This window comes from Anser anser (assembly GCF_964211835.1).
Source record: "Anser anser genome assembly, chromosome: 2".
Taxonomy (NCBI): Eukaryota; Metazoa; Chordata; class Aves; order Anseriformes; family Anatidae; genus Anser; species Anser anser.
Genome location: NC_139721.1, coordinates 76,923,753 through 76,936,758, shown reverse-complemented (window position 1 = coordinate 76,936,758; position 13,006 = coordinate 76,923,753).

Below are 13,006 nucleotides of genomic sequence, written 5' to 3'. Positions count from 1 at the left end.
CAGGCTGTGTATGTTTCACTACCTGGAAGTAATCACAGACTTGTTTCACTTCAGATACAGTCTCAACCCAGGTGATGGGTTGAGACTCGTAAAAACAAGCTTGAGATAACAGCAAAACAAGCTTGAGATCGGGGCATTGGGTGAGAAAATTGAAAGTTATGCCTAATCTCCGTATATATGTGTAGAGACGAGCAGCACTGAAGTTTATAAGGATGCAGCAAAAACAAAAAGGAAAACACATTAGACGTGTTGGAGATAAGCTAGTGCATAAATAGGATGATTTTTAGCTGTAAATACTAACATGGCTTTTTTTTTTTTTTAATTCTCGTTCAGAAAAATCAGAAGTCTGGGTAGTAAAATGGAGGAACAAACTCCCGAGCAAGACATCAAGAAGGATGTTACAGGAGTAGTAATAAAAGAGTGATCAGTGGTGCAAATCATGATTAAAATATAGGACACAGCTATTCTGTAGAGACATAAATGTAACTAGAGGCAAAAGGACATTTTGGTTAAATCAATGATTGTAAAGAGTTGAAACAAAACTCAAAAAAGTTTGAACAAAACAAGTCTTTTTGGTGAAACAGACAGATGTGGTGAAAATTAGGGTGTGGGGTCTGATAAGGAGGACTGAGTCTTGAGATGGCTAGAATAATTTATAAGATTGTAAGACAAATAATTAGCAGTGAAAATGGAAGGATTATATGCAATTTTAATTTCCCAAACCTAGATAAATGAATACACCAGACACCACATTCCTTGTTATGTTAAAAAAACACCATATTCCTTTATGTAATAGAGGTTATAAAAAAAAAATTGATACTAGTTTTATTTTTAGTGACAGAAAATGTTGATGAAGTGACAGGAAAAATCCTATTAGTAAGTCAGGAGTTCAATGTATTTGGATTTTCAGAAAAACAAACCGTAAGATATACTGGAAATTTTCTAGCAAGGTTTCCTAAGATGATGAGTTCAAGAACATGAACTTGCAGAATTCCGTTGTGTCCCAGTTAATGGCATAACTTGGTACTTGCATTTTTGGGGGGGTTGGGGTGGAGGGGAAACAAACACAAACAAATTAAAAAAAAAAAAAAACTACCTGGCTACAGACTTCCTAGGATGATTAAACAGTCTTACAGAGATGAAGAATAGGAGAATAACAACAGAGCATGCACATGGAAAAATGGTTATAATAGAACTACATCTTAGCAGTTCAAAGATTTAAAAAAGACCAACAACCTATGTTAGACCTAGCACTTGCAAAGAAAAAGAAAGTGACACATTTTCGTTTGCCATAAAGCGAGAAGTTAATAAAATGGGTAAAAACAGTATACTGCAGACTGACATGAAATTAAGGAGAAAAATAATGAAGTACACCTAAATATTAAAAGATGATAATGCAATCAAGTAAGAAAGGTGGGGATAGTACAATGGAAACAAAAATATCTGGTATGGAAAAAAGTCCAAATTGTTCAGGGTAGTAAAACAAGGAGCTGAAGTAACAGAGATGTGAAATTACAGGTATAAATACCTAAATACTACAGAACTTTAAATCCCACCACCACTTTTTTTTTTTTTTTTTGTGGGACTTTGCATTTATTCTAGTGGTAGTTGCTCAAATTTTTGAGTGACTTGGTTATTTTCCTCTGGTGTTATACTTTGTATTACAGAAGTGATCCACATTGTACAATAAAGGTATTTCATATTCATATAATATCATAAAACTGTAATACTGGAAGTCTTTGGAGTATTAGGCACATAACTTTTCTTACAAGATACTGAAAAGCCAATTAAAATAAATATTACTAATGATTCCCCACTGTTATCAATGAAACATTTATAAGAACACCAGCTCTTTTGCTATTACAAAGCAAAGCTGTGCAATTTCATCAGTGTGACTCATGAACTACAAGAAATTCATGATCTGTCAAAAACTTTGTCACCTATCTAAGCACTGCCTGAGATTTTAAGCAGATTTGGAAAGAACCACCTCAGTGGTCAGCCCCCCTCTTATACCATAGCAGCTATGCAACAGAATAATTAGGTTCAGAAAATTTCACAGAAAAGAGTCGTCTGCAGAAAGCTATGAATAATTTCTAGTAATCATAGGGTTGCTCATAAAAGATGGAAATCTGTAATTATAACCACCACAAGGATTGGAAGAGACTGAGAACTGTCACAGTTCAGGTTCCTGTGTTGACATCCCCCTCATACTCTGTTTAGCTAAAGAAGGGGATCAATTTTAGTCTCACTTCTTAAGACAGATACTCTGCTCCCTTAATTTATTTAGTGAACTATCTTCTGTCTTCAGCTCAGATTTCTGTTTCTGTACAAAGGCTAGTCTAAGCTGTATATGGTACTCCAGATGAGGTCCTGCCAGTGTCTCAAAGAGCAGTTCTGGTAACTCTGCCTCTCTGTCAGACACTTCTCTGCTTTGCCATAAGCTGTTCTTGCACATTGTGCTGTCAGCTCAGTGGCCTTCTCCAGTTGACCATACACACAGATTAATTTCTCCTGTTTGGTTTCCATTTGGACAACTAAGCAGTCTGTAGCAGTTGTTTCAATCTCCTCCGGTGTCTGACTTTTCATTTTTTAACATCACTCTGTTCCTGCTGCTTCCTCATTTCGTGCTCCAGCTTCCTATTTTCCCCAATTAAACGAACTACTCCTTACCTGGTGGCTTAGTACCTGCCTACTCCTTACTTGCTGTTCTAATAGATGCACTACTGCATTTATTAAAAAGGAACAGTCCCTATGATGTTGTCAAGAGACAATGCCCCCCCCTTCTGACATGTTAAACTCTCCCTTTAGTCATTTTTTTACCAGCTTAACAATTGGCTGGCAATCAGAAGAAGAAGAAGAAGAAGAAGAAGAAGAAGAAGAAGAAGAAGAAGAAGAAGAAGAAGAAGAAGAAGAAGAAGAAGAAGAAGAAGAAAGAAGAAGAAGAAGAAGAAGAAGAAGAAGAAGAAGAAGAAGAAGAAGAAGAAGAAGAAAGAAGAAGAAGAAGAAGAAGAAGAAGAAGAAGAAGAAGAAGAAGAAGAAGAAGAAGAAAGAAGAAAGAAGAAAGAAGAAGAAAGAAGAAAAGGAAAAGGAAAGGGAAAGGGAAAAGGAAAAGGAAAAGGAAAAGGAAAAGGAAAAGGAAAAGGAAAAGGAAAAGGAAATGGAAAAGGAAATGGAAAAGGAAATGGAAATGGAAATGGAAAAGGAAATGGAAAAGGAAATGGAAAAGGAAATGGAAAAGGAAAATGAAGGGAAAGGGAAAAGGAAAAGGAAAGGGAGAAGGAAAAGGAAAAGGAAAAGGAAAAGGAAAAGGAAAAGGAAAAGGAAAAGGAAAAGGAAAAGGAAAAGGAAAAGGAAAAGGAAAAGGAAAAGGAAAAGGAAAAGGAAAAGGAAAAGGAAAAGGAAAAGTAATCAGAGCAGTGCTTTCCCTGAGTCAGTTTACCCTCTGTTGTCCAGTACATTCAGGAGCTGAGATATTTAGATGTCACCACCCTACTGAAGTGTGCTTTTCCTTTTCTTTTTAAAGCCCTCCATATGATATTCATGAAATTATATGTGATGGCTTTGCTGTTGCAGGGAATCTTGATTCCCAGCTACTGTTTGTCTTTGAAAATCTCCCTCTGTGCAACATCAGGTAAGCCAGATGCCTGCCAGCTTAGACTGAGAGATCAGAAACCAAGTAATAGCTTGAATATTGCAGTATCTTCATGAAATCTGGCAATGCAGATAGCAACAGGAAACTTTAAACTCAGCTAACCATGTGATTTCCAAGTGGATAGTCTGTTATATGGAGCATACTGCAGATACAGCTCTGAAAAACATGTACATGTTAGCAGAAAGCATATAGTAGCTGTGCTGAAAAGAACTAAAGGGTTTCTAAGCAGTTATCTAATTTGTGGAAAGTTAATTACCTTGTATGGCTAGAAGTGGTGATCAGGGAGGTACACAATAATACCCATTTCCTCTCCCCCTGTGTCTTCAGATCAATGAGCCAGACTACACCTAGCTGTTATTTTTTTTTACTCTATACCCTGCTGAAGGAAAATAAATTTTGGACAGAGGAAACAATGAGAGAAAGCTGGTCTAATAGATATTTAATTTTCCCTTGCTCATTGAAGTATCAACATTGTGTTATATCATGCTTCTTTTTTTTTCAGTTGTTTCCTTATTGTTTTTTAGAGATGCATACATGCCCCCCAAAAAATCAAACATGAAAAAGAATGGCTCAACAACAAAATAAAACAAATTTTAAAGCCACATTTTTTTCAAGACTGCACTTGCCTAAACTTCTTTGTGGGAATATGCTTCAGGTAGTAAAAGTGTCTAACATTTAAGTATATGATGACTACCTCTAATTTTTAATCTCTGAAAGGTTAATGTAGCTCTAGCATGAACTAGATTCTCTTTCTGAAATAAAAGATATAAAAGGAAGTATTAACGTTAAATTATTGTGGTGCAACCTTAGGTACAAGCATTCAATTGCCAGTGAGTACACGTACACTGAAAAGAGAACCCACAGCCTGTGAATTCAAAGAGAGAAAGCTCTTCTACTTGAGCTAAAGGTGAAGCTGTTGGTTGCAAGAAAGCTTCATCATAATTACTGCATTGCTCAACAAAAGTATTATGGCCATAATATTCTTAAAAAGAAATTTCTTGCACAAATATATTTTGTACATGAAAATTAATGATAGAATCCATGAATTACCAAGACTCTCTGAAGTAAAATGAGTCTCACAAACAGAAAACTACTGAGAATCATGTTCAATCATTTACTCAGTGACATGGTGACTTATAAAATATGGTATAGTCTTTAAATGTAGCAATAAACCAAAACTGTAATGCTAGGAAGTGTGATTTATTTTTTCTTTCATTTCTCTCCATCCTGGTCTTTTCACTTCTAAAATATGAGGTACCTTCAGCCAAAAGCTGCTCTGTGGCCTGAAGGGCTGGAAAAAGATTTGAGCTTCACCATTCTATGACTATAAATGATTGTCTGGTCCTGAATTCCCAAAATATGTGGAAGCAGAAATCTATAAACAAGCTATTTGACTTTCAAATCCTCAAATCTATGGAACCAAGGGAGTATAATAACTTTTAAATTTAAATGTAGTAAACAATATGATTTCCTTTCCTGAATTATAGGAGTTTTATTTTGGATAAGGTCCATTTAAGTTTTGTTTTGTTTTGTTTTGTTTTATTTTGTTTTGTTTTTTACTCATGACTGATCTGTCAGCATAAAACTATCAGTACCTGCATAATTTTATTACTGCTGTCATTTTCAAATCCTCCATAATTTGTAACATAAAACTGCAAACATTTTCCAGAGAATCATCATTCAGAATGTTTTGTCTCTGCTGTAAATTTATATCAAAACTAAGATTCAGCTTATTCTTACTTGTACCCTTTATTTAATATTCTGTTTCTTACTTTTTTGCTTGTTATTTCCCACTGTATGTTGCACTTAATGAGAGTGTGAATTGTGAGCTTTGAGTTGAGCTACAATATATTCTTTTAGTTCTTAATATCTGGATATTTTCAGGCAATAGGTACTTTGTAACTGAATAAAGTAGGGAGGGCTCAGAATTTATATGAATCTGGCACAAAATACACAATGAATTGTTGTGATTGCCTGAGGAAAAGAGGAGACATTAAAAATTATATACTGATGCATAATCATGGCTAGCTGCTGATAAAGTACCTACCTGCAATTCATAGTATGCAAAAATATTTTGGATAACACAAAATGTTAGCAAACAAGTTAAATTTTTAGAATCATTATATATATGGGCAATTTTTCTTCACTAAAGGGTACACATTCGTTTAAGGTTCCTAACAAAAAAATTGAATTCCTAAGTAACTACTTAGAATACTTCCTAAGTGTAAGATCCACCAGCCATATATTGCAGTATAAATATTTTAAGGAATACAGAAATTCAGAGTACCACCTGTTGGTGAAAAATATAACTTAATTTCCTGCTGAATGGTAGATGCCATGCTTTGGTGAAGATCTGAAATCAATCATGTTTTTTGACAATTTGACAATTTGACAAAGGGTACATAATGTGAAGCAGTATTACAAGAATACCAGTTATTTATGATTTAATTATTTCAGGTTGATGATATGTAGCATGGATTTAGCAAAACACATTTCAAAGTACTTTGCAAACATAATCTAATTTGTTTATAAATATGTCTCTGTTTTGGGGCTTTATTTATGCCATACTTCATTATGGATAAATGTGTTAAATTAAAATTTACCATCCCAATATGCAACACGGTAAAAAAAGGGAAACAGTAGAAAGTAAAACTATTTAATATAGCATGGAGACCATTGTATTATTAGCAACTGTTAAATCAAAATTGAGGCTTTGAAAGCTGCATTGTTGCAAGCCAGACAGTATAATCAAGGCATATCTGTGGAGACTGTTGTATGGAGAGGTTATTCAAGGTACTGAAAAATAGATTTTTCCCTGATAAAAGGTGAAACGTATCTCAACCAGCTACCTAAGTCAGATAGAGACAGTCACAAAAACAAAACAAAACAAATAAATAAAAATAAAAATAAAAATGAAAATAAAAATAAAATAAAAATAAAAATAAAATAAAATAAAATAAAATAAAATAAAATAAAATAAAATAAAATAAAATAAAATAAAATGCTGGCACTTGTGTGGTGTAAAAACTGTTGTAGTTTATAGTTTCTACAAATGCTTCTTCTTTTTTACAGTGCACTGTGTTTCCATGTATGACCAGGAAGTTTCTATTAGTACTTAGCTTTAGTCATCTTGAAAGATATTCAAAGCTTTCCTAAAGTTTGTCATTACATGAATTTATCTCCTGGAGCAGCTAAAGATAAGAGATTCAATGTATCCTGGGTTAAAAACACAGTAAGTCTCAGCTGACTTAACTTAAGAAGATGCATCAGGGGAGGTTGAGGCTGGATATCAGGAAAAGGATCTTCACTGAGAGGGTGGTCAGACACTGGAACAGGCTCCTCAGGGAAGTGGTCATGGCAACGAGCCTGACGGAGTTCAAGAAACATTTGAACAAAACTCTCAGACATATGGTTTGATTTTTGGGTGGTGCTGTGCAGAGTCAGGCGTTGAATTCAATGATCCTTGAAATCCTTTCGCATTCTTAGATCCAAAAGAAGTTTCATAGAATCATAGAATATCCCAAGTTGGAGGGGACCTTTCTCTATGACTATCTTTAAGACAAGGATCTTTAACACAAATGTGTGACTCCTGATGGTAGGCTTCAGCAAAAGAATTAGCCTACATGTCAGTAGGCTAATATCTATACCTTTAAACACCTATATCAGTCATTATTTTTATACATATATATATAGTAGTCATATATGCATATTAATATTGCCTGATATGTTTGTTATTTACATCTTGTAAATAAATTATGATCTATATGAATTCAACAATTTATGTACCTTCTCATTTCACTTTCTAAAATATAACAGAGACCTATTTAATCTTATGTATTCAGTTTACACTTTGGTGAGCTTCCACTACAATCTGACAACTGGAATAAAAATAAGCATTTGAAGTTATTTATAAATTGATTCATGAGGGTCATATACCTGTGATGATCAGAGGGTTTGTTCCTCTCCCATTGTTCAAATTAATGTTTTAAAGTTTTAGAAGGCTTCTTCTACAAGTAAGAATAAAGAAGCATGGGAATAACCATTTCAAATTTATCTAGACAGAACAGCACTCTAGATCTATCTAATAGTGTCCAATATCACATTTCAGATAGAAACTTTAAATATATAGTAGGGATAAATAAACTAATGCTAGTGATAAGATGAAAAAGGTGAATATTGCAAGCAATACCTCACCATATTTGACCATTTCAATTGGATAGTAATCCAAAAAAAAAAAAAAAAAAAAAAAAAAAGATTTGTTGGTACAGTAAAAAGTAGGTTATAAAAATATCAAAAAAAAAAAAAAAGGAAAAGAAAAATGGGAGTCCTCAACTATGCCAAGAAGTTGGGTTGAATAGTTTCATAAAGTAGGCACATTCTACTCTGAAAACTGTTGAGTTTTTTCACCCCACTTCCTACTGGAAGTATGGTTCAGAGTCTCATTTTGTTAAAAATACCTTCTTAGTTCTAACCTAGATTGTGTGTGTGTGTGCGTGCCAATATTATCTTTCAGCTTTAGTTCATCTTTACAGTTTCTGCTCTAGAAAAGTAGAGGGAAGTGAAGGTCTCTCCCAGAGAAATCAAGCGTGTCTCCTTCAGTCTCTAGCTAGACTACTAAACCATATTCTGTTAGTCACTGTTCGCAGAAAAATCTACCCTTTGTCTGAACAGTCTCTGTAGTCCTTCTCATACTAATTCAGTTTTCTAGAAAGTGGATGATCACTATATACGTAGTACTCATGATAATTTTCTAGGGTCCCGCATTAATGATTCTACAAATTCTTCTGATATCTTTAGTTATATTTCCTTTCTCTTGGCCACATCACACTGATAATTTATTACATCTTTATGAACTCAAACTTTTCTCCTCCACTGTCATTTCTTTTTCATGAAACTTTCATTTATAGAAGAAAGTTCTTTTATCAGTCCTTACTTGCAAGACCTTTCATTTTAGATCAATTTCTATTTGCCTCTCTAGCCTTAATTGCTTTTTATTTGGTAATATATTCCAAGTTTTGCACACTGCAGAGGTCAAAGTAATTTATCTGCAGCTGTCTAGATAGCTTTTTCCTTCTGAAAAGTTACTACTTCATGAACTATTTTCCATGTACACAACACTGGACTTTTAGAAGAAATTATTGCTACCAGAACTCATTTGTGATTTCCCATATTTCTGTAGTCAGCAATATGAAAACTGGAGGTAATCCATCCCATCACACAGTCCACCCATTACACTGACATCCTCAATTTTTCCTGTCATTTCAGATGTGTTGGTTTCCACATTCTCAGAGCCTTCTTATTCCTGTCACATATTCAGCAACGCCCCACTTTCTGAAAACGAAGGCAGAGTACTACTTCAGGCTTGAGCTATAGCTAGAGTAAATTTGAGTCTTTCATCACTGATTAGGATGAACCTGGTTAATTGTTGTATTTTTTAAGAAAGATACGTCCCTGAAGATTAGAAGTATCCTGCTTGAGCTGTCTAGCTATCCAGCTACATTTAGAGCCTCCCCTACAGAAATTTCCTTGTGATTGTCAACAAAACCAAAATAGTCTGTGTATGTTTCCTTGACAGAGCTTTCAATACACAGATCTTTCCAGTCTGACCTCCCTAAATTCCTTTATATACCTCAAATCAGTGATTTTGAAGCAGAAAACATTAATTAGCAGCTACTTGTTTATCCTTAGTTTTAATTTAAGTTGAACCTTCTCAAGGCATTTAATTGCATACTTACTTCTTACTTCTGGAATAGCTTTATTTCTTGTCAAAGTATCACTCTTTAATGACAAAATTGCTCAGTTATCCCAAACAGAAATGACTGTGCTATTCTGACTAACAATTTTTCTATCATGTATATGTAAGAAATTAAAAATCTGGTAAGTAAACAAATATAAATACCTATAGTATTTATAACGCTAAGAACAACAAACTAAAATTCTTGGAATCTACAGAGTATTTCTAGTGTTGCTGCAGATTTTTTCAATCCTCCCCCAGAACTGATTTGACTAGTAAGTTAATCTAGGACCTCTGCTCCTTTTAATGTCTAGCTCAGTCATACTTAAGACATTCCAGTGGCAATATTTGTCCTTGATAATACCAATTAGTAGATATTTATTTGTTCCCATCATATTATTTTTCCTTATATCCACATTTTATTCTTCTGTCTGTCAGGCAGTCTGTTTTCCATTCTCCAATTCTGCTTTGGCTTCAGGATTGTCAGTTCTCTAACAGCAGTCTCCAATAGCAAAAACTTACACAGATTTGTGATGTTTCTATGAGTTCCTTATTTATTTCCCAAGTATTCTGTTTTCAGTTCTCTTTTTGACATAATTCACCTTACTTTTTTTTTACATTCCTGCCCCTGGCTGCCTCTATTTCTTCCTCTCCTCTCCTGGAAAGAGCATTCTTTCTCCCTGACATTGTCACCCCATTTTCTACCTGACTTTATTCTCCCTTCCCTAGTACAGCAAAGACTGCTCCTCAGGAAACAAACAGACTTGATCTTCTTTACCTTGGGGATTTGCCAAGCCAGATCAGGGAAGAACCATGAGCTATCGGTTTGAGCTTCCACTCAATGCTGAAGAGAGGGAAACAAGGAAAGCTACAACTGGAGTGAAGTTACAACTGAACAGAGTCCCTAAAAGTCTCTTTACTTCTTCATAGCTCTTGTTAGTCAGGCAGCACATCTCAGAATTAATTGTCTTCTTTAACTAACAATTTAAGCAATTATGGACCTAACTGTGCAGGCCTTAGTCAGGCAAGACTCCTGCTGAGTTTTCAAACTGACTTTTTTCTGCAAATTTTGCCTTTCTAGACTTTATGATCAAGCACAAGAAAAATAATAACTGTGTTCCCTCTCTTTTGTATCTTGGCCAACTCTCACACAAACTGTAATAAGTAGTTTCAAACAACCTTCTTGTGCTCTGGGATTCTCTGCTGAAGCAACATGCTGACTAAGCCAGTGAATCATAGGAAGTTCTGTTTCCAAAAGGGATGAGGCCACTGTTTAGCTAAGTCCTAACAAACTTACAGTGTCAGGCATTACTTTAGAGTTTCCCTAAAGTCCTATTTCTAACTCAAGAGTTTAGTCATCAACAAACACAGAAGTTCAGGTTCATGAGATATAATATTAAGTTTTATATTTATTCAATACCACAAAGATAATGAACTATCTTCAGTTTTTATGAGAAACTCCTTTTGGTCCAGATTTGAACCTTATTCACCCCATGTAGTATTTCAGTCTCCTGCATAATGGAATAATTTCCTGACTAAGCTTCCCAGAGTCTGGGCCCTTGAGCAACAGTGGAAATGACAGGGGAATCTCTAAGATTATTTAGAAATGTCAAGCCCAGAGATGTAGCAGCAAGTGCTTTCAATCTTTTCAATTTTGTTAACAGTAGTATTGAATCAGCTTTACACTGAGAAAATAACGGATCTATTTCTGACAACTGTAATAACTGAGGTTCGTGAGGTCTATCCCAGTTGTTAGCTGAAGTTCCGCAAAGTCAGTGAAAGTTTATAAAGTGTTCCATAACTCCTAACAACTTAAACAGATGGGAAAAACTATAAACTAGAGAGAAAAGAGAGAGAAAACATCTAAAAACAAGTAATACCAGACCGTGGACACCATAAAAAGACTGCAATGAAGCCACCTTTGGTAAACAAAAGCATCACAGAAATGAATGAAACAAAATCAGTGTGTTGGAAATGTAGTCTGTACCCTTAATTACTGCCTTTTTTATGGCAGTTTGAGAGGAAAAAGTGGACACGGAATCCAAACATAGAGAAGGCCAATAATATTCTTTTTACCTTTCTAAGGATGTTACTAAATTAGCTCATTATAAAGTTAGCAAAGACCCCTTCCTGATTAATGTGAGGCTGTCCTCTTCCCTCTTATCTTCCAAGAATCCAGAGGAAAGACTTTGGTGATAGAAACAACTATAACTGAGCACCAGCCATGGATGCTAAAAAGCAAGCCGAAAAATCATACTTCTCCTATCATTATGATTTCATTATTTCCGCATATGGTTTTGTTTTCTTAAAAAGTAGGAGAATGAATGTCTGTCAAAGAACTGAAAACAGAAATAGATTTAATTTTTTTTTTTTGCCCATGACATATGTTCATATGACGGCATTAGATTTTAATTAATCATAGAATCATAGAATGGCCTGGGTTGAAAAGGACATTAAAGATCATCTAGTTTCAAGCCCCCTGCTCTGGGCAGGGTTGCCAGCCACTAGAACAGGCTGCCCAGAGTTGCATCAAGCCTGGCCTTGAATGCCTCCAGGGATGGGGCATCTACAACCTCCCCGGGCAACCCGTTCCAGTGCCTCACCACCCTCTGAGTGAAAACCTTTCTCCTAATTTCCAACCTAAATCTCCCCTGTCTTAGTTTAGAACCATTTCCCCTTGTCCTATCACTACTAACACATGTAAACAGGCATTCCCCCCCACCCCCACCCCATTTATACCTTCAAGTACCAGAAGGCCACAATGAGGTCTCCCCGGAGCCTCCTCTTCTCCAAGCTAAACAAGCCCAGTCCCCTCAACCTTTCTGCATAGGAGAGATGCTCCAGCCCTCTGATCATAATAATAAGTTCTTACATTAAAAATAGAAAAGGACATTGATGGTTCTTAGCCATAGTTTTCAGTTTTGCAACCAGATTTGACTCTTGCTTTTTGTTTTTGTTTTTTACTGTTGGTGGTATTTTTTAATCAATATTTCTTATTTTAGCATGTATTTCCTAGTTTCTGTGAAATGGTAAGAAAGTAGAGATATCTCTACTTAAAACCAATTTACCATTACCATTACCAAAAACCATCTAATACAATGTTATAATGGAATAGCAATATAAATGTTGGTAGTTCATTAGGCTCATTTACCGTTTTAGAATAAAAAGTAATGGTGCAGAAGCTCATTTATAACTGAGCAATCCAATATGACTTCAGAAATGCTAAATCATGCCACTGAACAAACCACTCTTTATGGGCTGTGGCAGAAGGTGTGAGGAGCTAGCAGAGCCTTAGGTGAGAAATAAGAGGACATCAGACCACTACATAGACACAAAGGTCAGCATTCATACTGCTAGCAGCTGCTGTCTAATCCACTTTTGCCAGTTCCTGGAAGTTTTTGCCCTTGTTTTCCTTGCCAAAATACAGCTGTTGATGACTGATGAATGCTGCTCAGAATAAATGCATTTTTCTGTGTCAGTGAACAACAGACACTAGGCTTCCCTCATGACTACTGATGGAGAATGTAACTGAAATATGTTTTCTGAAAATATCCCTAAAACAGCTTCAGATAAATTTTAATTTGATATAGGTGCGGGTGTGTTATGGAGAGCTACGCATT